Source organism: Solanum lycopersicum, chromosome 6 (assembly GCF_036512215.1).
Source record: "Solanum lycopersicum chromosome 6, SLM_r2.1".
NCBI classification, from domain to species: domain Eukaryota; kingdom Viridiplantae; phylum Streptophyta; class Magnoliopsida; order Solanales; family Solanaceae; genus Solanum; species Solanum lycopersicum.
Window position 1 is genome coordinate 21,171,987 of NC_090805.1, and position 25,087 is coordinate 21,197,073.

The window sequence follows — 25,087 nt, forward strand, 5'->3', positions numbered from 1 at the left end:
GGACTAGCTTTTTATTTAATCTAGCTTTCTAAATACTCTTAGAATTAGTAATTTGAGGATAGATGTTCTTGTGATAATGACTTCCAGATTTTGGGGATAATAATAGTTATTGATTTTATTAATGAGTTAAGTCTTCCGCATTACTTTCTGTTGATATTATATTGAAATGTTAAGGTTTAGATTGGGTGCCAGTTGCGATCCGATTTGGGTCGTGACAAACTTGGTATCAGAGCATTAGGTTCGTTGGTCTCATCACACAAGAACGAGTCTAGTAGAGTCTTAAGGATCGGTAGGGGGACGCCTTTACTTTTCTTTGAGGGGCTATAAGACTTTAGGAAAATTCCATTCTTTCATTCTTTCTTTCGTGCTATTACTTGGGTCCAATTGGTATCTAGGTGATACAAATTGGTATCTGACCATCTTCACGCTGTTTCGCAGATGGTTAGGACTAGAGCAACAACTGCGCCAACACCAACATCGGCAAGACAAGAAGCGTCCGAGCCAGCCATTAGGGCTGTAGCTCGAGGAAGAGTAGCGGCAAGAGGCTGTGGTAGAGGTCGTGGGAGGACGTCCTCTAGAGGATGAGGACGAGCACCTAGCCCATCTGATACTAGGGCGGTGACTCCTCTACCGACTGAGGAAGTGGTAAGAGAGGGTGAGGAAGGGAGAATGAACAAGTGCAAAACGAGGAATTGCCACCCCAACCTACCCCAAAGATGATCAATCAGGTTCTCGCTTATCTTAGTGGGTTGTCTGATCAGGGTCAGGCCCCTCCAGTGTTTTCTGCACCAACACCTCCGGTCTCAGAGGTACAACATGCAGCCACTATGGCTCCTCGTATGGATGCTTCATTGGACATAGGCATGTTTCCACGTCTGACTACTGGGCCTATAATGATAAATGATCAACATGAACTTTTTAGTAAGTTCTTGAAATTGAAACCTCCAGTCTTCAAGGGTGCTGAATCTGAGGATGCTTACGATTTTCTGGTTGACTGTCATGAGCTACTACACAAGATGGGTATAGTAGAACGGTTTGGTGTTGAGTTCGTGATTTATCAGTTTCAAGGGAACGCCAAAATGTGGTGGAGGTCACATGTTGAGTGTCAACCAACAGAGGCACCACCTATGATGGGCCTCATTCTCTAGCTTGATTATGGATAAGTATATCCCCCGGACTTTGAGGGATAGGAAAAGGGATGAGTTCTTGAGCCTAGAGCAAGGTAGGATGTCGGTCAATGCATATGAGGCTAAGTTTCGTGCACTATCCAGATATGCCACCCAACTTTGTTTCAGTCCACAAGAGCGGATTCATCGTTTTGTGAAGGGGTTGAGGTTAGAGTTGCAGATTTCAGCCTTACAGGTAGCGGCTACGGCAAAATCCTTCCAAGAAGTGGTAGATTTCGTGGTAGAGGTGGAAGGAGTGAAGCCAGATGAATTCACCATGGCATCGACATCAAAGAGGTTTCGAAAGGGAGGTGAATTTAATGGTTCTTACTCTAGAGGACAGGGTTCAGGAGGTTACTCAGTTCGACCCATTCAGTCTTCACTACAAACTGTAGTTGGGGGTCTACCTCAGACCGGTCAACACTTCTCTGAGAGACCTATGCTTGACTCTAGAGAGTGTTATGGATGTGGGGAGACTGGACATATTAGGAGGAATTGTCCCAAATAGAGTTATAGACCCCCAATAGCTAGAGGTAGAGGTGGTCATGGTAGAGGCCGTTATTCTGGAGGACGTGGTGGTCGAGGTAATGGTGGTCACCAAAACGGCCGGGGTGATGGGCAAACTGGAGCTACTACATCATAACATGGTAGGGGCAACGGACAAACAAACGAAACGGCCCATTGTTATGCTTTCCCTGGGAGATCGGAGGCGGAGACATCTGATGCTGTCATCATAGGTAATCTTCTGGTTTGTGATTGCATGGCTTCTGTATTTTTGATCCTGGATCCACATTTCTACTCCGGTGGGTGAGTCTGTGGTAGTTGAAAAGGTATATAGGTCTTGTTTGGTGAACTTTGTGGGGAGCGACACTTATGTAGATTTGGTTATCTTAGAAATGGTTGATTTTGATGTAATTCTGGGTATGACTTGGCTTTATCTGCAATTTGCGATCTTGGATTGTAATGCTAAAACGGTGACGTTAGCCAAGCCTGGGACAGATCCGTTAGTGTGGGAGGGTGACTACACTTCCAATCCGGTGCATATCATCTCCTTTCTTCGTGCTAAGAAAATGGTTAGTAAAGGGTGTTTAGCTTTCTTGGCACATCTCAAGGATGACACTACCCAAGTACCTTCGATTGAGTCGGTTTCGGTAGTCCATGAGTTTCTGGATGTGTTCCCTGCAGATCTTCATGGTATGCCACCAGATAGGGATATTGACTTCTGTATTGATCTTGAACCGGGTACTCGCCCCATTTCTATACCCCCTTATAGAATGGCTCCCGCGGAGTTAAGAGAATTAAAAGCCCAACTTCAAGAGTTGTTGAGCAAAGGCTTCATTAGACCAAGTGCATCTCCTTGGGGTGCTCCAGTTTTGCTTGTGAAGAAGAAGGATGGAGTTTTCGGATGTGCGGCAGTTCAACAAGGTAACTATTAAGAACAAGTATCCTCTTCCTCGCATTGATGACTTGTTCGATCAGTTACAAGGTGCTTGTGTCTTCTCTAAGATTGACTTGAGATCCGGTTATCATCAATTGAAAATACGGGCAACGGATGTGCCAAAGACTGCTTTTCGAACGAGATATGGGCATTACGAATTTTTAGTGATGTCTTTTGGTCTTACGAATGCCCCTGCTGTGTTCATGAGCTTGATGAACGGGATTTTTAAGCCATATTTGGACCTCTTCGTGATCGTATTTATTGATGATATACTGATATACTCTAAAAGTAAGAAGGAACATGTGGAGCATTTGAATATTGTATTGGAAATGTTGAGGGAGAAAAAGTTTTATGCCAAGTTCTCTAAGTGTGAGTTTTGGCTAGATGCAGTGTCCTTCTTGGGGCATGTGGTTTCTAAGGATGGAGTGATGGTAGATCCTTCCAAGATTGAGACAGTGAAGAATTGGGTAAGACCTACTAATGTGTCAGAAATAAGGAGCTTTGTTGGGTTAGCTAGCTACTACCGCCGATTTGTCAAGGGATTCTTTTCTATTGCTTCCCAACTGACGAACTTGACTAAGCAAAATGTTCCATTTGTATGGTCGGATGAGTGTAAAGAAATCTTTCAAAAGCTCAAGACCTTGTTGACTACTGCACCAATCCTTACCCTGCCAGTGGAAGGTAAGAATTTCATTGTCTATTGTGATGCATCCTATTCGGGTTTGGGTGCAGTGCTAATTCAAGAGAAGAATGTGATTGCTTATGCTTCAAGACAATTAAAAGTTCATGAACATAACTATCCAACTCATGATTTGGAATTGGCCGTGGTAGTGTTTGCATTAAAGCAATGGAGACACTATTTATATGGGGTTAAGTGTGAGGTCTATACGGATCATCGTAGCCTACAGTATGTCTTTACTCAGAAAGATTTGAACTTGAGACAGAGGAGATGGATGGAACTACTGAAGGACTACGACATCACTATTTTGTATCATCCAGGGAAGGCGAATGTTGTAGCGGATGCTTTAAGTAGAAAGGCGGGAAGCATGGGAAGTCTAGCTCACTTGCAAGCTTCTAGACGCCCATTGGCTAGAGAAGTTCAAATTCTGGCTAACGACCTTATGAGATTAGAAGTAAATGAGAAGGGAGGATTTTTAGCTTGTGTGGAGGCATGATCTTCCTTCCTTGACAAGATTAAGGGAAAGCAGTTTAATGATGAAAAATTGATCCGGATCCGAGATAAAGTGTTGCAAGGAGAGGCTAAAGAAGTGACAATCGATGAGGAAGGTGTTTTGAGGATTAAGGGAAGGGTATGTGTACCCCGCGTCCATGATTTTATCAACACTATTCTGACAGAGGCTCATAGTTCAAGGTATTCGATACATCCGGGTGCAACCAAGATGTACCGTGACCTAAAGCAACACTTTTGGTGGAGTAGAATGAAGCGTGATATTGTGGATTTTATTGCCAAATGTCCAAACTGTCAACAAGTAAAGTATGAACACCAAAGGCCCGGAGGAACACTTCAGAGAATGTCCATTCCTGAATGGAAGTGGGAAAGGATTGCAATGGATTTCGTGGTTGGTCATCCAAAGACATTGGGAAAGTTTGATTCTATTTGGGTAATTGTTGATAGGTTAACAAAGTTTGCTCACTTCATTCCGGTCAAGGTGACTTACAATGCAGAGAAGTTAGTCAAACTTTACATCTCGGAAGTGGTGCGATTGCATGGGGTTCCACTCTCCATTATATTAGATAGAGGTACGCAGTTTACTTCTATGTTTTGGAAAACATTGCATGCGGAATTGGGTACTAGGTTGGACCTTAGTACCGCGTTCCATCCTCAGACCGATGGTCAGTCTGAGCGAACGATTCAAGTGTTGGAGGATATGCTTCGTGCATGTGTGATAGAATTTGGTGGTCAGTGGGATAGCTTCTTACCCTTAGCAGAGTTCTCCTACAATAATAGCTATCACTCAAGCATTGATATGGACCCATTTGAGGCACTATATGGGAGAAGATGTAGGTCTCCCATTGGGTGGTTTGATGCATTTGAAGTTAGACCTTGGGGTACTGACCTTCTGAGGGAATCGTTAGATAAAGTGAAATCTATTCAAGAAAAGCTTCTAGCGGCGCAAAGTAGACAGAAGGAGTATGCAGATCAGAAGGTTAGAGACTTGGAGTTTATGGAGGGTGAACAAGTCTTGTTGAAGGTTTCGCCAATGAAAGGGGTGATGCGGTTCGGTAAGCGAGGTAAACTTAGCCCAAGGTATATTGGCCCCTTCGAGGTTCTGAAGAGCATAAGGGAGGTGGCTTATGAGTTAGCCTTGCCTCCAGGGCTGTCTGGAGTGCATCCGGTATTCCATGTGTTGATGTTGAAAAGATACCATGGGGATGGAAACTACATTATCCGTTGGGATTCAGTTTTGCTTGATGAGAATTTGTCTTATGAGGAGGAACCTGTTGCCATTCTAGATAGAGAAATTCGCAAGTTGAGATCAAGAGAGATTGCATCCATCAAAGTTCATTGGAAGAATCGACCCGTTGAAGAAGCCACTTGGGAGAAGGAGGCAGATATGCAAGAAAGATACCCACATCTATTTACAGATTCAGGTACTTCTTTTTCGCCCTTGTTTTTCTTCTTGATCGTTCGAGGACGAACGATGGGTAAATTGGTATCTATTATAACGACCTGTTTAGTCGTTTTGAGCAGCGGATTTTATTTCTGGAAAAACAGGCTGAGGCGACGGACCCCACGACGGACCGTCATGGGCACGACGGACCGTGGCAGGGTCTCGTTTCAAAACACTTAGAAAATCTGAAATTTGGGTACTAAAAATCGACTCTCTGAACTTCGTAACGAAATGGCAGGATGGATCGTCACAGGTGTGACGGACCGTCACAGGTGTGACGGACCGTCACAGAGCCTTCAGTGGAAATCCACTCTCTGGACCTTGCGACGACCTGCAGGATGGACCGTCGCAGGCACGACGGGCTGTCGCAGGTTGCGCAATGCCAGTTTGGGTCTGATTTCTTTATACGTTTTACGGGACGTTTTTTACTATTCCTGCTTTAATTAAAAAGTTAGTGGGTTAATGTTAATAAGTCTAATTACTTGGTGGTTAAAAGAGGTAACCTTAAGTTAATTAGTGGGTTATTATTGCCATCTTTTATTCTTAATTATATACTAATTAGGGTAAAAGAAAGAGGGTTTGAATAAAGAAAATAGAAAGAACAAAGAGAAGGAAAGAGAAACGATAGAGAGAGGATCGAACGAGAGGAAAAACACAAAGCTTGGGAAATCGCTTGCTTGATCACGAATCTTCGGTGGAGGTAGGTTATGGTTTCTCTTACGATATTCGTAGTAAACTCTTAATAGCGAATGATATGTATTTATAATATTGTAAACCCTTCTATGTGCTTAATTGTATGCATGCATGAATGTAATTATATAATTGTGATTATATAAGCATGATGAAGTTATTGAATCCCAAATCTTGCAAAAACCTAATCTCTTTGTTAATGATGAGGCCTTGGCATAAAAGAAGGCATGATGAACTAAAATAATGAGATTGATGATGCCTAGGTAAGAAAGAAGGCTTGATGAATTGATAGAAGGAGATTAGGGGATCGGGTGTCACGAACCGACACGTAGTATTAGGGGGACCGGGTGTCATGAACTGACACATAGATTTAGGGGATCGGGTGTCACGAACCGACACGTAGATTTAGGGGATCGGGTGTCACGAACCGACACGTATATTTAGGGGATCAAGTGTCACGAACTGACATGTAGATTTAGGGGGACCGGGTGTCACGAACCGACACGTAGATTTAGGGGATCGGAGTGTCACGTTCCGACACATAGTAGTAGGGGATCGGAGTGTCACGTACCGACACAAGAGAATTAATGAATATGAGGGAGTGGAGTGTCACGTACCGACACAAGAGAAATAAAGATAATGAATCTTGAAAGATGTTAATATACTCAATCTAATGAATCTAATTCCAAATGAGTATGGTATTGAGGCTTGAGTCCTCATGTGTGAACTTTGCGGTAATTGTTAATGATATAGTATTTTCTGTTGCTACATGTTGAGTATCATAGTTGATTTTATGATATTACTTGGTCTATATTGATTTCTATTTTGAGTTGGCCGATGATATCTACTCAGTACCGTGTTTTGTACTGACCCCTACTTTTATGTTTTTTTTCTTGTTTATTTGTAGAGTGCAGCAAACGTGCCGTCATCTTCGACTCAACAGTAACTCTAGCCAGTCTTCATTACACCGGATTTCAAGGTGAGCTAACGCTTCTAGATTGGACTGGATCTTCTTTTTCGTGTCTTGATGCCTTGAAGTTCCGGCATGGACTAGCTTTTTATTTATTCTAGCTTTCTAGATACTCTTAGAATTAGTAATTTGAGGATAGATGTTCTTGTGATGATGACTTCCTGATTTTGGGGATAATAATAGTTATTGATTTTATTAATGAGTTAAGTCTTCCGCATTACTTTCTGTTGATATTATATTGAAATGTTAAGGTTTAGATTGGTTGGTTCGCTCACATAGGAGGGTAAGTGTGGGTGCCAGTCGCGATTTGATTTGGGTCGTGCCATTAGACTATCCCAAAAGATCCCTCTATACTCCTCATCCACCTATTTGGTTAAAAATATCCCTCCCTCTATCTTTTTGGCCCACTCTTACCCTTCAAACTATCCAATTTTCCTTTAGGTCACTACAACATTTTAGGCCTACGGCCACACTAAATCTTGACAACGCTTGTAAAGTGTTGCCTAAAATACTTTTGGCTACACTTTAAATAATATTGGCATTACTTCTAAAGCGTAGTCTTTAATACTATAGGCTACACTTTATAAGCGTTGTTATAGTATGAAATAAATGACAGCAATCTATACATCTATATAAATGAGGATCATAGAGGAGGTCATTTTGCACCTCTCTATGACCTCCATTCATTTTTTCTTATTTTTTTTGCTCGACTTTTTTTCTTAGTTTTTTAAATTATTTTTTTCTTATAAACCTATACTTCTTCAATTATATAAATTCTATTCTTAAATTAGTATAAATAATATTCATAACTCTCATACCTTTGATATTCATAATCTCTTAAGCCTTTCATATTCATAACTTTTAATTATTTAATGCGAAAGGTTACATTAACACTATAAAATCACACTAAAATTGTGTGTTATTTTGTAGTCATCTTTGGTTAGAGGATTAGTGGAAGACATGTTACAATATTTGTAAGCTTTGAGGTGCATTATTTTTTCAAATATTATTTCATATATTTTTTTTTATTAGAAAGTAAGGGTAATGTGTCAGTATATTTTTATTTCTTCTAGATATATTATTTTATTTTGTTATCTTTGAGATTCATTTTATGACTAATAATGTATTTGTTATTATTTTTCTTGACTCTTGTATATAGGATGAAATGATAACATCAATTGATGAAGATTAATGGATTTTGAGCTATATATATTGATTATTTGTCAAAAATGATTATGTAGGAGAATTTACGATTAAATGTAATTTTTCCTTATTCTTTATGAGATATAATATTTTATTTTGTTAACTTTGAGATTCATTCTAGGACTAATAATTTATTTGTTATTATTTTTCTTGACTCATGTATATAGGATAAAATGAAAATATCCAGAGATGGAGATTATTGGATTTTGAGCTATATAGTGATTATTCTTTATTTTTAGGTCCTTAAGAAGTAAAGTTTCTATTATATTATTTCCTTTTGAATTATTTAAGTTTTGTCAAAAATGATTATATATGTTTAAATATAATTTTCTCCTTATTCTTTTTTTCTTCTTTTGGTTGATAATTTTTTAACATATTCAATCACATTTGCCGATTATAGGAGATATATCTATAATGAAAATGGTTAGACATTCTTGTATAATTTGAGTTTACAAGGAAAAATAATTTGATTTGTCTAATATAATTACAACTCTTTGTTTGTTGAATCATACATTAATGTTATTTATTTGTGTTTATGAAGATAGAAATCCTGAGTTTTTTAAAGAAAAATATCTAATTTATTCTCTTTAGACCTCTATATGATTCTTAGATAATTTAATTATATTACAATGATAAAAATCTTCAAAAATAATTATTTGTTCAAGTAAATTCATCTCACTTTTTTATTGATAATATTAGTTTATTGTGTTTGTGACGTATGATATTTTAAGATATAGAAGAAGAAAACGAGTAAATGAATATCGATATGCTACTTACAGAAATGCGTACATATACTTTCATAGTCTCGTGAAACAAATTTCATTAACAAAAACATGATAGAACATATAATAATGTAAAGTAAATTTATAATTTTGAAAATACACATGGTTTTATTAAAAATAAATTATTTATTAATATATAAAATTGCAATTCCTAAATTTTTCATTTTCTTGGAAGATTTCAAGTTGTTTATTGATAAGTCTTATGTTTTCATATTTGTAATTTTTCGAGAGTTCTCAAGTTATTTCAAAATTGCAATTAATTTATAATTTTAAAAATGTTGTTGGTTTCCCACCTTTCTATTTACTTATAATAAAATATTTGTCTCAATAACTCTAATTTGTTTGTCTTTCATTTTTCATAATTGATGTTCTTTATTAGTGTAATAATGTGTAAATATTACTCTTATTATGTTAGAAAAGTTCAAAGTCATATTATTAATCCTCTTAATTACTGTGACTTTTTATTCTTAGGAAATTTATTATATCAAATGTAATATTTATATAAAATGTGAAATATACTTTTTGATATTTTGTGTTTAAGCCAAACAAAAGTAAAAGAAATAGGAATTTTGTATATGTCATTTTCTTGAATCTTTTTTGCGTAGTTAATTCTCTCTTTTGTTCTCTTTTATGTTATTTTTAGATTTTACATTTTTTTCCAATATAAGTTGTCCCAAAAATAATTGAATATCTAAACCTAAGTATAATAACAATAATAAAAATAATAATAATAATAACAACAACAACAAGAAGAAGAAGAAGATATGAAATTTAACTAATTAAGATTGTTAAAAATTTTCTTTATTTAAAATTTAATTATTAAAAAATTATTAATACAAACATTAAATTAATCTAATATTGTACAATAAAAATAATTAAAAAATGTGATGATTGGGTGTGATGAGGAAAAGTAATAATAATTGTGGATAATGATTTTTAATAGTGTTGGCTAACTATATAGTCATGAATACTAACGATTAATAGCAATCCGAGTTACACATTACCGAAAAACTATACTAAGAATATAATTTAAAAAGATTACAAATAAGCATAATGGAACGATCAGATTTCAAGTTTACATAAATAAATATAAATTATACTAAGAAAATCTCAAATAAAAAAGAAAAAAAAATGATCACAAGTTTACACTTAAGTAGTTCTAATATTACCCAATTCATATTACCATTCCTTTTTATCTATGAAGTTTATTTTAATATTTAACTTTCTGAAGTTCACATATATTGATTTCTTAATAAATTTCATATTTAATCTAAATATTTTTCATAGCTTATGTGATTAACAGAAATTTCTTTTTATTAAAGTAACTATTAATATTGATATGTAATTTTTTTTGATTTTTTTTATAACCGCGCGAAGCGCGCCTTAGTACACTAGTTATTTATTATATGGCAACCCTTTTAAAGTGTCCTATTTTTTATAATGTAAAAACTACACATTACAAGTGTGGCTTTAAAAATTTCACTAAAATTTTATATTCCCGCCAATATTTCCAACTCTCCCTCCCATTTTGATTGGCCAAAAATTAATAAAACATTATCTTTTCTCTTTCTCCAACTTTACTCTTTCTCCAAAAAAGCTTTTTACTTTACTCTTTCTCCAGATTTCTCCAAACATTATCGGTGTTACTCTTTCTCCAAACATTATCGACGAACTTTAGATGAAGAACTAAAGGTGAAGAATTGATATCAACGAACTAGGATGGAGATTAAGCTGAGAATTGATATCGAAGAACTCAACTTTAGATGAAGAACTGAGCTAAGGGGAATAACTGAAGAAAGGCAAACTGAGTTGAAGATGAAGAGTTGAAGCTGAAGAAATGACGGGTGGAAGCTGAAGAAATGACGGGTGGAAGCTGAAGATTCCTCCAATATCGTTATTTTCAAGCGCAACTACTGATTTCAACAAGGGTAAGATTCAATAGTCGATATTATTTTTTTTCCTTCTTAAGATTGAACTAAAAACAGTTTTCCTGTCAATTGATTTGATTTTTGTTTTGTGTTTAGAAGGAATAGATTAATTTGGGGTTTTTATAGATTAAATTCCAAAGTAGGAGAAGAAAGTTGCGAAAATATGAATAACAAAGTGAGCCTTACGCACATTCAGCAAAGGTGAAAGAGGGATTACCACTCGGAAGACTTTGAGTCAGTTAGTATCGTAAGCTCCCTGCTCTTTACAGGATTTTCCTGGTTCTATTTTACTTGTGTTTTTTCTTTTTGGTTTAGTTGATTGAAGTGAGATTGTTATGTTAAATCTAATTACTTTGGAGTAGCAACTATTGTTTAAATATCATATTTATATGTATGATTAAATAAAACACAGAGGTAAACATGTGGTTTTTGGTGTGTATGAAGAAATGAATGTTGATGCAAATAAGAGAACTGCCTTCAATTATCTGATCTTCTTTTCCTGTTGATTTCTTAAAAACATACTTATTATGTGGCTGAATTTCCAAGGTGACGGCTAGTTTGAACCACCCGAATGGACTTTAAAATGTCTATATCCCCAAATGCAGAAGGGATCTGCATAAGCCCGTGATAATGTTCTAGTATTAATTACACAAGGTTGGGAAAAGTTTCCTTATCAACTTGTCATTCTGTAACAAAGACATCTGATAAATGTGAAGTCTTAAAACTTTGACAAATGTCCTCACTTGTTTCCCACTCGGCCTCGAGGAAAGTAGAGTGTATAATCTCCATATTTTCAAGCTCACGCAATTCGCGATTGCTGACAACAAAGCAGGTCTCAGGGTAAACCTATGCAAATGTAACTCTTTCAAACTGGTAGGAAAGTGATATTTATTGGGATTTTGAATTTTTTCAAACTCGGAACAATCCAGACAGTTGTTAGTACTACTCCAGACATACCCTTAACTTAGATGAGTGATTCAAGTTTATTAAGGACATCAAACTTAGAAATTTTATTGTGGACTTTTTTCATATAAATAAGAACAATTGATTTTAACTATTTCTTTGTTACTTGACCTCGAAATTTGTTTGTCACTTCACTATCTTGTTTGCTTGACTTTCAGTGTCTGTTAGATGGAGTCTACGTAACGGCTGAAATAGATAAAAAAGTATTGTCCTTCTCTGACGGGCTTTTATTTGTGCACATGATGTCCATTATGTTTTTCTAAGATTCTAACACATATATATGCGCGCGCACACACACACACACGTGTGTGTGTATACATATATACATACACACATATATATATACACACACACACACACACACACACATATATATATATATACATATATATATATATACATATATACATATCTATACATATATATATGTATATATATATTACGATGTAAATTCTAATTAATCAGAGCTTCCTTTTACTAATTTTGTTCTCCTGCAACTTTTTATTCTGTGACGTCTTAGGTGTCATATTTTGTAAGAAGTCAGTATAGAATTGACTTTCTAGCGAAACTATATAGCTTTTTTTGTACGAAGTCAGTATTAGAACAATATTCTTGAAACAAGTTTAACCAAGGAAAAAGAATCTCCATCATAGTATTAGCTTAGGATTCTTGAAACACAGGTTAAACCAAGAAATTTACAGTGGCATTTCAAAAAGGATCATACCAGCCATGTTCCGAAGTGCATTCTCAGCTGCCTGTTGCTGAGCATGCTTCCTAGTCTTACCCATTCCTACTCCAACTCTCTCACCGATAAAGAAGACCTAAAGATTATTCAGGCTCAGATTTCTGAACATAAAACCTTATGCCATTTGTCGAAATATAGATGCCAAAATAATTATACACTTTTTTATGATCAACAATGATCGCAGCAGCACTCTCATATCAAAATGATTTTTTTCAAAGATAGACATTAAAAGACAGTTCATAAGCACCACAATTTTCAGACTCAAATATCAAGACATACAGATCCGTGAATATTATTTTATTTGGTTGTTTTTTATTCATATGCTAATTTTTTTTCCTTTTATTATTAGGCAGTGGACATTAGAGGCAGAACAATGAGCTCTGTAGTTTGAAGACGCTCCTGGTTTCGTCCCTATCCCGAGTTCGTTGCTCCGAGAGAGGTACATCTATTTACCTTTAATTTGTCCTTTTGTGTTTCAGAATAAGAGTGTTATGCGTTATTGTGACTGAAATATTGAGCTTCTAGTTTGTATCAGTTTGTTAGTTGATACCATTTGATCTGTTGTCTTAAAGGTAACTTAGTCTTCTTCTAGTTTTTTCAAGATGGTTTTGTAATGACCCAAAAGCTCCTCTTAAGAATTTTGAATATTTGTTTAACTTAAGTTAATTAATCAATAGTTTATGGACTAAAGTGATAATTTATTTAAGACCCTATACCCTTTAGACTATATTTAATAAAATATGTGGATAAAACCTATCACTTTTAGTACTAATTAATTTTGAAAAGTAAAACAGAACGGATGAAGGATTTATAGATAGAACGGAGGAAGGGTTTATAGCCGACTACATATTGCTGAAGGTAAGGAATTTTAATCTCTCCATGCATGCAATTGAATTAATTCCTCTTCATAATTATTTTGCTTTCATTAAATGCTAACTATATATGTATATAATAAAATTATAATAGCATAAAAAAATTGAAAAGGGGTTGTGGGAATTAAGAAAAAAATGGCAGATCTTATATCAATATGGTCCTGGCCAATCAAATTGTTGAAAGTAGTAAGGCCACCATTGTTTTGTTTTTATTATTAAATTAATGTGGTACATATGATAAAAGTGAAGGTGGTAGAGGTGATGATATTATCATCATTCTGGAGACTTGTAAACTTAGGGACAAAGGATAGTGTTAACGTTACTAGTATTAGTATAAAATTATTGGATATCAATTGGTCGATAAGGGAATTGGTTGGTTAGGAATTTATATATGTGTATAATTTTCATACGTGCTACCAACATTTCAAATAATAATTAAGTTGAATGCTCACTACATGGTTTAGATTGTTACTATATACATTAAGGCCTTTGGGTTTATTGATTTTAACCATTGATTTCATGACCAGTAATTTCAAAAAATTTGCAATTTGTTATGTTATCATCACCATGTAATTCTAGATTTGATACATAAAAATAGGTAACTAAATATTAGGTGTATAATATGCTGGGGAATGTCATTACGATATTTGAAGGAATTGGAAGAATTCACAAGTTAATGGGCATCGAAAATTATGAACTTGCTTATAAATTTGGGTGAATTTTTAAGGTGAATGTCAAACACGTGATAAGGTGGGTGTTGTTAGTTTCGAAATCTTATTGTGAATATATACTTGAATAGGTTGCATCGATTCGGAAGCTCAACGGAAAGGAAAGACTCAAGTCATAGAGTGATTATTTGATTGGCTAAGGCAAGTGAATTTCTAAATCCTTGTTAAGTGTATGAAATTCGTGTATTTCCTTGTATAGTGTTGAGAATGACTTGGAGACTTGTTGCTTATTTGTTGGTGTTGTATTCCTCGTAGTAACTTGCGCTTTGTTATCAAAATGGTTATCTCCTCATTTTCATTTGAGCATGTCAATTGCATTGTATCTGAGACATGATTGTTATAAGGATGTATCATTTCGAGGGTCGTATCACACGCTGCGATGGATATCATATTTTGAGGGACGTATCGCGCGCTGCGAAGGTTACTATTATCGAGGGTCGTGTTGTGTCGTGCGCCGCGACAGATGCATGGATAGATATGTCCCCCATGGGTCCTGGACTGAGAGACAGCGGGTGTGTATCGTTAGGGAAGACATGCATCACTATACTTGACATTACATCTCATGGCATTGCACATTTATTATTGATGAACTTGAACACGTGTTTTGCTGATCTTGTGAGTGTTTCTCTTTGAAGCTTGTGACTGTTGAATATTGAGTTGTTATTGAGAATGTGTAAACTGATAGAGTGTGGTTATTGAGTTTTGCGTTTGGTAAACTGTAAACTGTTAGACTGTAGCGTGGAGGTTTAGATAGGGTGTAAGGAGTGCCCGTATTTTGTTCAGCTAACTTGTGTTTAGAGGTTTGCTTATTGGGTACCGCGTGGTTTGGTACTCACCCCTTGCTTCTACATTTTTGTATAGGTTACGAGCTCGAATCTTCGTGATTCCTGTCATTCTTTTCGTTTCTGAGGCATCTTGTGGAGGGTTGTGAGGTAGCTTCTTGTCATCTCAGCGAACTTCCTACTCCAGTTTATGACTTTGTTTTTACTTGAAAGACAACTTCATTTTAGACTTCTATTTTTTTCAATTCTAATGTTTATATTAGAGGCTTTTGCACGTGACAACCTGGTTTTGGGATTGAATTAATATTACTTGGTTTCATAATAGAAATTGTTGTTGGATTGTCATTTACTTCCGCACTTTGTTAGATTTTGGGTTTTAGGATGACTTGTCTTGGTGGGTTAGACGAGTGCCATCACACCCATTTTAGGGTTGTGACAGGTTTGTAGTTCTTTCAGTCACATTTTTAAGTGTGCCTGCTATGTGTTACGGGGTCTTGAAATAAATTTGTAAAATCTGGTTGTTTACCTTTCTCTCAAAGTGTGGCTCATTTATCTTTTCAACATCTTTTAACTTATTCATTGTATATCTCTATCTGATTATTCTCAAATGCTATTTGATACTATGAGGCTTCAAGTGTTAATGTTCAATTTAATCAAACATAGTTTGTCTTTGTTTGCATTTATTTTAGTACAGTTCGTATGGACTATATATTGTGAGCAAGTGAGATAGTATACTCAAAAAATATTTTGTCGCATTAAAGCAACTAAACTTTACACACTATATAAGTTACTTTTAAAAAGTTAGTTGTTAAGTTACCCTCCAGACAATAACTGATCACCAAGAATTAGGAAATCCATGACAACCACTTATAGTACTATTTGCACAGGCTGCCACAGCTTATCTGATTGGTTGTACAGGTTATACTGGTTGTGTTGTTGATTGAAGATAATTTTATCAATTCTATATTAATGGATCGTGATTTGAACCTTAAGCCTATGGAGTCATCAACTTTAGGTTTAGGTTCTTTGTCCAATGGTTTTGAAACTTCTTAGTCGTAAGATTTTGTCACTGCCACAAATTTCATTCTATTTGTGTACACATTTTTGTAGATTTTAATGATTTTATGGAAAACATGTTAGAGAATGCTGGTTATGCTGTTCTAGTATGCATTTTAGAACTCCTCTACCATAAATAAAAGGTATGAAGCTTCAATATTATTGCCACTCTAATGTTTTGCTTTTAATTTCTTCACTTAGAGCAACTACATATCTGGATGCTAGTTATCTATTGTCAAACATGTAAACATCGATTACATAATTTTATGGGCTAGTTATCTCCATATAATCTATGTTACTTAGAAATATGTACTTCAAGTATATTTACATACAGTTAACTATGAATAGATTGTGAGAGGAGCTAGTTGTACAACTTAAAACTGCTTCTTCATAGAACTTTTTAATCTTGATTAGTTCATCTAATCGAGTCTACCATATTAATTTAATTTCTTTTTTTAATTCTTTATATCCTATTAATTTTACTTATTTTTCTTTGGTAGTGTAATCAACATTCAAAAACATTTGTGGAGGATTCAAGATATGATTTCGACTAGCATAAGTGTCATAACTAGGTAAGAATTTTTATCATGTCATAACGTCTGATTCTGAGAACATACTCATAAATTTTAGAAGTTATTTGCGAAGTAGTAAATAATATAATAATTGTTACTTACCGAAAGATTAAACATCGATCTTCTTCTAGGAATTCAAATTTCCCATCCAAGGATTGGATGAAGTTAGCAAGATATAGAAAAGAGTATATTTGAATCATTCTTAGATTTTGCTTACTCTTATGAAGATTGATACGCTCAAATTTACTTCTCAGATAAGAAGTAAAGCGTTCGTTCAAGTAAATAACCCAACTACTGAGGTTGGGATCCTTCCCACGAGGAAAATAGTTTACAATTAACTTCAATCAACTATTACTATTGTTCAGTCAATTACTTCCTTTGAAAGCAAAAATAATAAAATGGGGGTTTCTATTTCAAAATAAATGAAAATAACTAGCGAAATTGAAAGAGACACTTAACAACTTCAAATGTTGGAGTTTAATCAATTAGTCAAAGTAACTAGGGTTTCCATGTTCCCCACAAGTTCATAACTTGATAAGTCTAACTATAACAATTCTTTCCTAGTATGTTGCATGCAAAGTGATAAGTTATGTATTTCTAAATCCTTGGTCCGACATCTAGAAAATTTCACTCCGCACCTTGGTCCGGCTACGTGTGTTGCTATCCTAACCCTTAGTTTTACCTCATATTAAGCGTCGTATTCGATATTTGACTAAGTTATTACCTCGTACCAATCAATACTAGCCTATTAGATTGTATATACTAAATCTATGTTAATAATTCTTTTCCTATTATCTACTTCCTTGGTCCGGCAAGTAGCATTAAGGCGAGTTCTAACGTTGGCCATCCGTTAAAAAGACTTCTAAGTGAAAGAATTATTAATACATGCAAGACACTATTCTAGAGTTGTTATTTTAGTTAGGTTTTACCTCATTATTTGCCTATGGTTCCCACAACCCTAGTTATGGAGTTTAGTTACCCATAGTCATAATCACAATATTCAAATATGTGATATGAGAATGAATGCACTTACTTCGATGAGAAAGAGTAAAATCCAAAAGTTCACTTGATTAATTAGCAAAAATCACCAATAATCAATGATAAAAGTCTCAAGATCATCAATAATCTCTCAAAGAGTCTACAAAATAATCAAGAGTCTCCCAATATTCAAAGGTCTAACAATGATCCAGAGTCTAACCTCATAATACAGAGTCTAACCTAATAATCTAGAGTCTAACCTCAAAAACGAGGTTTTTCGAACTATTTATAGAAAATAAAAACCTAATTAAACAAGGATTCTATTTGCTGGAAATCTGTCAAAACGCGGTTGGGTCGACGGACCTCGCGACGGATCATCGTGGTCACAACGGACCGTCTTTATATCCATCAGTGACTGCTGCAGAGTAATTTTCTAGAGAATTTCCTGGTGATGTGATTGCAAATTAAAAACCCATTAGTAGAAAATGCTACCATTACTAGAAAGAAAAACTATAAGTATTGGGTTGCCTCCCAACAAGCGCCTGATTTAACGTCGCGGCACGACAGAGGACACTTGATTACTCAGCCTTCATCAAGATGGTATGCCTCTATCACTTCATTCACCGATGCAGTATGCCCAAAATAGAGTTTTATTAGTTCTCTATTCACCTTAAACCGCACTCACTTCTTGGTTTTTAACTCAACTGCTCCATGAAGGAATACTTGGGTGATCAAGTAAGGGCCAGTCCGTTTGGGCTTGAGCTTGCCCGGAAGACAAGGAAACCCAAATCTATATAAAAGTGCAAAATCCCCAACCATAAACTCTTATTCTGCACTTTTTTGTTCATTCTCCTTCTTCATCTTTTCTTTGTGGGATATGGCGGATACCGATTGGAGCTCACCACTCTGCCTCATGTTCCTAGAACATTAAAGGTCGCTTCTTCATTGTTCAACCAAAATTTCATTTGCCCCTTTTCCATATCAACTACGACTCTACCTGTAGCAAGGAATGGCCTCCCAAGAATAATAGGCACTTCAAAATCGACTTCACAAAAGAATAACAAAATCTGCCGGAAATATGAATGAATCCACTTTTACTAGCACATCATGGCGTATCCCTATAGGCCTTTTCACTATTCGATCAGCCATCAGTAGCCACATCGCAGTGGGTTTTGGGTCACCGAAACCCAACTTCTTGTAAATCGAGAGGGGCATGAGACTTATGCTTGCCCCCAGATCACATAATGCTTTCTCAAAATGTAATGACCCAACTGTACAAGGAATAGTGAATGCACTCGGATCTTCTTTCTTTTGTACGAGGGATCTTGTAGCAATATCACTACAATGTTGCAGTCTATCATCATCCTCGAAAGTGACCGATCTTTTCTTTGTAACTAGATCTTTCATAAACTTGGCATAACCGGGCATTTGTTATAGAGCTTCTACCAAAGGGACATTGATAGAAAGCTGCTTCATCATTATTATAAAACGCCGATATTTACCATCCTCAGTATGTTTCACTAATCTCTGAGGGAAGGGTTGTGGTGGTCTAGGCATAGGAATCACCTTCATAGGGACTTTTGCATCTTTTCCACTGCTCTCTTCTGCTTCACCACTACCCTTTACCACCTTATCATCATTTCTCCCCTTTTCCTCATTAGACGGCATAGGTAGGTCAATGGTTTGCATACCAACCCGAGTAGTGATTGCCATACAGTGTGCATCATTTTTCGGATTTTGGACAGTGTTGCTAGGAAGAGTGTCCAGTTTCCGTGTGTTCATAGTCGCAGATAATTTGGCCATTTGCAACTCGATTTGCTTAATCGATATTGCATATGTATTGACTTGTTGCCCAATACCTGCTAAATCACACCTTTATTCTTTAATGTACTCATCACTATCACTGAACCTCCTCATCATTTTGTGCAATATCCTCAACTCGCGCCATTCTATCTCCACCATCCCTAGGTGTAACATCACGATTTTGAGGAGGGACATAGGGAACATTCCTATCATTTCTGTTACCATAGTTACCCCTGTTGAAGTTGTTGCGGTTGTAGTTTCCATCTCGGACATAATGACCCTCACGGTTATAGTTACCATAGATCCGACCTTCGTTCCCTTGACCTTGGCGCCAATTATCCTGATTTGAGCCTTGGGCGCTCAGTCGGAAACCCCCCGTCTGATCATTAACTGCATAGGAATCCTCCGCATAATAACATTCATCATTAGGAGGTGGTGGTTTAGGCAAGTAGTAAACTGCATTTATCTTTTTTGCACCCCTGTGATATGTTTTAGTACCAACCCAAGCTCAGTTCTCATCGGAGTCGTTTCTTCACGAATCTCATCTGTGGCTGGGTTGTGAGTGGACTGTCTGTGAAGGTATGTCTCCCGGTATCTGACTTCCTACTACTCCAAGCTTTATTATTCTGGGAGATTTTCACTAATTTTTCAGCAATCTCAGCATAAGGGCACTCCCCATAAGATCCACCTGCTAAAGTTCCCAATATTGGTTTATTATTATCATCATGTCCTCGATAGAACTATTCCTTCAGTGACTCGTCATCTATACGTTGATTTGGGACACTTCTTAAGAACGAAGTGAATCTATCCCAAGAACTACTAACTGAATCTCCTGGTAGGGCCACAAAGTTGTTCACTCTAACTTTGTGGTTTAGTTTCTTGGAGACCGGATAGTAGCGTGCTAAGAACACATCCCTTAGTTGGTTCCAAGTGAAAATTGAGTTATAAGGGAGCTCAGTGAACCATATAGCAGCCTCTCCCGTCAGTGAGAGAGGAAACACTCTAAGCCCTATTACATTCAAGTCCAAGTCAGGCCACTCTACACAACTTTTACACACTGCCCTTACCTTTGCTATATGGGCGTGTGGATCCTCAGAAGTTAGCCCTAAAAACAAACCTCTGGCAGTGAGCATTTGCATCAGGCTACTAGTTACCACAAAAGTATGTCCTGGTGGTAAAGGAGGCAAGACAAGTGGCCCATCAAAGTCTGCTATGTTGTCATACCCTCAGTAGTATGCTTGGGGCCGTGGAGCGGGATTTTGTCCCCTCTGTTGGTGTTCAACCAGAGCATCGGGTAATAACTGACCATGAACATCAACCGGAGCTGGGATGTTCTGGTTTGGATCATCATCATTGATTCCCAAGTTTTGATTCATGTTGTGTCGTATACGCTCTAATTCGTGATCGTAGGGAAACAAGGGTTCTCTTCCTCTTCGTGTATTTGGCATACAAGGAGGTAGGTTCTGCACAAATCAAAATCAATAAAACAAAGTAAAATCAAGAAAATATCAACTAAACTATAGTAATAAGTTTAAGATAATCTAAAAGCTATAATCCCCGGCAGCGGCGCCAAAATTTGATACGCTCAAATTTACTTCTCAAATAAGAGGTAAAGCGGTCGTGTCAAGTAAATAACCCAACTAGTGAGGTTGGGATCGTTTCCACAATGAAAATATTTTAGACTTAACTTCAATCTTCTATTACTATTGTTCAGTCAATTACTTCCTTGGAAAGCAAAAACAATAAAAGGGGGATTTCTATTTCTAAAAAAATGAAAATAACTAGCGAAATTAATAGAGACACTTAACAGCTTCGTATGTTGGAGTTTAATCAATTAATCAAAGTAACTAGGGTTTACATGTTCCCCACAAGTTCATAACTTGATAAGTCTAATTATAACAATTCTTTCCTAGTATCTTGCATGCAAAGTGATAAGTTAGGTATTTCTAAATCCTTGGTTCGGCATCTAGAAAATTTCACTTTGCACCTTGGTACGGCTATGTGTGTTGTTATCCTAACCCTTATCTTTACCTCATATTAAGCGTCGTATTCGATATTTGACTAAGTTATTACCTCGTACCAATCAATACTAGCCTATTAGATAGTATTCACTAAATCTATGTTAATAATTATTTTCCTATTATCTACCTCCTTGGTCCGGTAAGTAGCATTAAGGCGAGTTCTAATGTTGTCCATTCGTTAAAAAGACTTCTAGGCAAAAGAATTATTAATACATGCAAGACACTATTCTAGAGTTGTTATTTTAGTTAGGTTTTACCTCATTATTTGCCTATGGTTCCCACAACCCTAGTTATGGAGTTTAGTTACCCATAGTCATAATAGATGGATTTGTCATCTAATAACAATGGATTTGTTAAAGGCTATACTAGATGGATCAATCACGGGGAATGAGATTTCAATTTTAATGTTGATGATGATATGGATTGCTCGCATGATGATATAGATGGGTTGTTGAATGATTAATTTAGAGATGTTGCACAGACTGAAGGAGTTTATGATGGTCCAAATGAAGATGCCAAGAAATTCTATAACTTAGTTGAAGAGGCAAGCCAAGAATTATATCCTTGTTGTACTACAAGATTCTCTAAATTATCATTCACACTTCATTTATACTTGCTGAAGTGTCTACATGGATGGAGCAATGAATCATTCACTTCTCTTTTAGAGTTATTAAAAGAGGCAATTTCCTAGTTGAATATTCCTTCTTCTTACGACAAAACAAAATATATGGTTAAGAATCTTGGTCTTGATTATGAGAAAATTGATGCATGTCCCAATGATTGCATGTTGTTCAGGAATGATCATAAAGATGATGAATTTTGTCATACTTGTGGAGCTTCACGATATATTAAATCTCCTGAAGTTAATAGTAAACTTGAGCCTTCAAAAAAAACAACATCGAGTTTTAGCAAAGAATTTGAGACACTCTCCATTAATTCATAGACTCAAAAGGTTATTTATTTGCTCAAAGACGGCATATTCTTTGAGGTGGCATAAGGAGGAGCGTTCAGAAGATGAAAAGTTAAGGCATCCTGCTGATGGTCTAGCATGGAAAGATTTTGATAGGTTGCATCCAGATTTTACACTAGATTGTCGCGATGTGAGACTTGGTTTGTCAAGTGATGGGTTCAATCCATTTCGAACCATGAGTATATCACATAGCACATGGCCAGTTATGTTGATGGTGTATAATTTGTGGTCTTGGATGTGCATGAAATCTGAATATTCTATACTTTTTTTACTTAAACCTGGGCCGCAATCACCTGGTAAATGACATTGATATTTACTTACAACCATTGATACATGAGTTAAAATAATTGTGGGATTTTGGGGTTGAAACATATGATGCTTCAAGAAATCAAACTTTTCAAATGCGAGCAACTCTTATATGGACTATCAGTGATTTTTCTGCATATGCTATGTTATCTTCATAGGCTGAACTTCAAAATCGTCAAAATTCTGGAAAAACAGCTGATGATGCCTTCAAGGCAGTGTTTTGAAAGGAGAAGCCTGGACGACTTAGGTGCTATGGCAGATCAACAAGTTCTCTGAAAAAAGATGAGAAAATTAACAAGATAAAATAAAAAGCATGCTAATGAATCAGTTCTCTGAAGGAAGAAATGAATGAAATGAGAGATGAAATGCTATATTTTTTTAGTCAATTGCTGCAAAACAACTCTGGATTGAATGTTCAAGATATACCAAGGGTTGTTGGATCTAACCTTGTTTCACCGGTTGATGAAAGTAGCGCACAACCTCTAAGAGGCCGAAATATTCAAAATTCTTAAGGGTCAACTCATGATCCAATTCTTCAAAAGGTATTTTTTTGGTTCTTAACTCTTTTCTCTCTCTCTCTCTCTCTCTTTCTCTCTCTCTCTCTCTCTCTTTTATAGTGACAGAAATTCTAGAAATTATTGATAACACAACTTTGTCCCATCTTGTACTTCTACTAGAAAAAGTTTCACAATTTTACGTGGTCCTGAACTTTGACATGGAAAATGGTAAGGCGTTTGTGGAGAACTATAAGAAGGACAAGTTTGAGTATATCCAAATATGTTTCTTTACTATATGTTTCTTGTCATTTATTAGAATGGCTCTACTTGATAAATCTTACATAGAGCTCTGTATTGCTTGACTTACTCTGGAATGCTAGTATTTCGACCTCTTGCACTGGATAGTATCACAATTTACTAGATTGATGTCAATACTCTAAATTTTCCTGTAACTGACCAGTATCTGCACTTTGCATTTGGCTGTGATTTTTCAGAAAATTCGGGCTGGTTGTCTTGAAGTAGTGGTAGCAGAGGCTCTAAGGTCATGCCTATGGTTAGTGTGATCAATCCCATGTTAAGCATGAGTCAAGTGCCCCCCTTTGGTAACCCCTTCCTGCAAGATAGTGGTTTTCTCCTGACATCCCCCATTCATACCTCCATGAACTTCATCAGTAAGACCAACATCAACATCAATAACATGGAGGTGATGGGGTATTGAGAGAATTGAGTCAATACCTATGATCTTGTTATTTTAGTTGGTTTTGACTTGTACCTTTTGCATAGTAATTTATTTTGAGTGTCTGATAGAGATGACTCACTTTTTTTCTCTTGAAATATTTGGGTTCCATGATCTGTTGCAATTCTACTGGTGCCCTCCATAGCAGTATCCTTGACTGGATGTTCCTGCATATCTAGGTTAGTAAAAATATTATGTGTGTGAATTGTAGATAACATACCTGGTAGTGCTGGTGCCTGTTGCATATTATCATTTCAATACTTCCGCTGGGGTGAGAAAGGTCTCCATATGGTCTTAGCATGATGTTGTTCTTGGCGTCTCGTTTGCTTCCTTTTTTAGGTCTGCCAGTGATCTTCGTGGTCAGCTGTTTTTAGGTCCCAGTTGGTCTGTCCTACATGTTTGTAGGTCATTGTTGATCTATTATGTTATTTTTCTATGTGTTTTGTGACTCTCTGTTTTTTCATCCATTGAGTCATATAGTGCACAATTCTTGTTGTTTCATCTAAGAGTTGGATTACCATCGTCTTATACACCATGGTGTTTTGAAATGCTAAAGGTAGAAGTCTGGGAACGTAAATCCAGAGAGTAAGTATTGGTGTTGTATAATTATCATTTTTGTTCTTTTGAAATGTTGAAGCCCCAAACTCTGAGAAAATAAGTATTCGTGTTGTTTAATTGTCAGCTTTGCTCTTCTAAAATGGTACGAATCTATAAAGTGAATTATAGGTATTGACGACTTAGTTCTTCTTATAGTGAATTATTAATGTTTTCTTAAAGTTAACTAATACAAACTTTTGCAATCTAATTTTTTGGTTTGTTTTGATTATTCATTATATTTCATTTTAAATGTTTAAAGGGGAATATAGGTGCTCAAATTTGAAGGATCCCCACAAGATAATTTGATCTCATTGAAGTTAAAGTGGATGATCAATGAATAGTTTTTGAACTATTGTAAATGTTTGTATACTTTTTGAACTATTCACGTGCACACATATATTTAGAAAATTGTTTTATAAGTATATGTATGTACACAAGACTATCTTTTGAAGTTTATTGCAAATTTATATATTTGAACTACTTATTAGCTATTTGATGCTTGAGATAATTTATTGCAAAACAATATTGGTGTTTCTAATTAGAAATTGTGGCATATAAATATTTTATAGCTTACCGAACTTAGAAGTGTAGCCATAGAACTATATATTGTGGTATGCATATAGAAAATGCAACACTTTCAAATTGTGGGCA

At 35.9% G+C, this 25,087-nt stretch overlaps 1 long non-coding RNA gene across 4 annotated transcripts; it reads left to right on the forward strand.

Annotated features, from left to right (window-relative positions):
- The first annotated feature begins 10,501 nt into the window (after window positions 1-10,501).
- On the forward strand, window positions 10,502-24,923 carry LOC109120434 (uncharacterized). Of its 4 annotated transcripts, XR_002027873.3 has the most exons (9): window positions 10,502-10,810; window positions 10,907-11,057; window positions 12,868-12,957; window positions 14,190-14,259; window positions 14,980-15,050; window positions 16,011-16,099; window positions 16,457-16,528; window positions 23,598-24,018; window positions 24,696-24,923. It is a non-coding gene; the product is annotated as an uncharacterized lncRNA (long non-coding RNA). The 4 variants fall into 4 exon arrangements; XR_011221690.1 differs by lacking the exons at window positions 10,502-10,810; window positions 16,011-16,099 and adding an exon at window positions 13,313-13,376 and having other exon boundaries at window positions 10,922-11,057; XR_011221691.1 differs by lacking the exons at window positions 10,502-10,810; window positions 10,907-11,057; window positions 16,011-16,099 and adding exons at window positions 13,313-13,376; window positions 22,765-23,148 and having other exon boundaries at window positions 12,374-12,957.
- Window positions 24,924-25,087: the final 164 nt, after the last annotated feature.